This window comes from Panthera uncia, chromosome F1, assembly GCF_023721935.1.
Source record: "Panthera uncia isolate 11264 chromosome F1, Puncia_PCG_1.0, whole genome shotgun sequence".
Classification (NCBI taxonomy): domain Eukaryota; kingdom Metazoa; phylum Chordata; class Mammalia; order Carnivora; family Felidae; genus Panthera; species Panthera uncia.
In genome coordinates this window covers 7,656,060-7,658,051 of record NC_064813.1, presented here as the reverse complement: position 1 = coordinate 7,658,051, position 1,992 = coordinate 7,656,060, and the positions used below count along the sequence as shown (strand labels likewise).

General features: G+C 34.4%; 1 non-coding gene across 1 annotated transcript; it reads left to right on the top strand.

Annotated features, from left to right (window-relative positions):
- Positions 1-1,139: 1,139 nt before the first annotated feature.
- On the top strand, positions 1,140-1,329 carry LOC125926065 (U2 spliceosomal RNA). Its single transcript, XR_007458995.1, has one exon. It is a non-coding gene; the product is annotated as a U2 spliceosomal RNA (small nuclear RNA).
- The last annotated feature ends 663 nt before the right edge of the window (positions 1,330-1,992 follow it).

The following is a 1,992-nucleotide window of genomic DNA, read 5'->3' as shown; positions in this document are numbered from 1 at the left end:
TGGGGACAATGGGTGATGGGCAATGAGGAGGGAACATGCGATGACCATTGGGTATTGTATGTAATCTACTCCTAAAGCCAAGACTACACTGTATGTCAGTTAATTGAAAATAAATAAATAAATAAATAAATAGCATGAGGCTTCCAGCTTTGTTCCTTTTTCTCAAAATCATTTTGGTTATTCAGGGTCTTGTGGTTCCATATGAATTTTAGGGTTGTTTTTAATCTATGTCTGTGAAAAATACCTTTAGGAATTTGATAAATTGCACTGAATCTGTAGATTTCTTTGGTTACTTTGGATCTTTTAACACTATTAATTCTTCTAATACATGAACATGACAAAGCTGTCCATTTATTTGTCTGTTTAAATTTCTTTCATCAGTGTTTTATACTTCCTAGTGTATAAGTCACTCACCTCCTTGGTTAAGTTTATTCCTAAGTATGTTATTCTTTTTGATGCTATTGTAAATGGGATTGTATTTGTAATTTCCTTTTGGGATAGCTTATTGTTGGTGTGCATAAATGCAACTGACTTCTATGTTGATTTGTGTTCTGTAACTTTGCTGAATTTGTTTATTAGTACTAAAAGTTTTTTTTCTGTGTGTGTGTGTGTGTGTGTGTGTGTGTGTGTAATCTTTAGTATTTTCCATGTATAAGATCATGTCTTCTGAAAATAGAAACAATTTTACTTCTTCCTTTCCGATTTGAATGCCTTTTCTTTTCTTGCCTTATTGCTCTGGCTTGGACTTTCAGTATTATGTTGAATACAGGTGATGGCAGTGGGCATTCTTGTCTTGATTTTAAAACCTATTAAAATGCAATAGTAATCAAATAGTCTACTACATGCACATAAAGAAATATACAGATCAATCAACATAAGAGTCAAGAAACATACAGATACTTATGGGGACAGTTTTGAGACATGAATACTTCAAATCAATGGTAAAGATGAATTGTCAATAAATTAGAGAGTTTTGGGGAGCCATCTAGGAAAAAAATACTCTGGATTACATCAAAACAAATTTTAGCCGGATTAAGTATACTAAGGGGAAAAATGAGATAATGAAAATACTGGAAGGAAATATGGAAGAATTTTAACAGCAGTCTCAGACTTGGGGACCTTTTAAAACCTGACATGATGTGGCTTCTCAGCCTTTTAGCTAAGATCAAGCATACTATTTGTTCTTATCAGTTTAATCTCTGGTATGTCCTCTACCCAAGGGCAGTATATCAAACGGATTTCTGGAGCAGGAAATGGAATAGGAGCTTGCTCTGTCCACTCCACGCATCAATCCGGAATTGCAGTACCTCCAGTAATGGTGTACCCCCTCAGGGGAATAAAAAAATAAAATAAAATAAAGACTGATAAAACACACAAAAGCCATATAAAAAAAATCGATAGTTTTGCTACATAAAAATGTTAAATTTATGCTAATAAACTCAGGGAAATTATTTTCAACATATAAAAACAAAGGGCTAATTTCCATATTCACAAATATCTACAAATCATTAAAAAAATGCCTTACAACTATATGGAAAAATGGGAAAATGGGCAAAAAACATAATCAATTCACCAAAAATACAAATGGTTTTAAAATAGGAAGATGTGAGGGGTGCCTGGGTGGCTCAGTCAGTTGAGTGTCCAACTTTGGCTCCTGTCATGGTCTCATGGTTCGTGAGTTCAAGCCCTGCATAAGGCTCTGTGCTGACAGCTCAGAGCCTGGAACCTGCTTCAGATTCTGTATCTCCCTCTCTCTCTGCCCCTCCCCCAGCCATGTGTGCACTCTCTCTCTCTCTCTCTCTCTCACACACACAAATATAAATAAACATTAAAAAAGTTTTTAAGTAATATAGGAAGATGTTGAAGTTTTACCCATATTAGGAGAAATGAAAGTTAAAAATCACAATAAGAGTCTTTTTTTCACCCAATATATTGGAAAAGTCCAAAAAAAATTGACAAAAAGCAATCTTGGAGAGAGTGTGGTGTTAATAT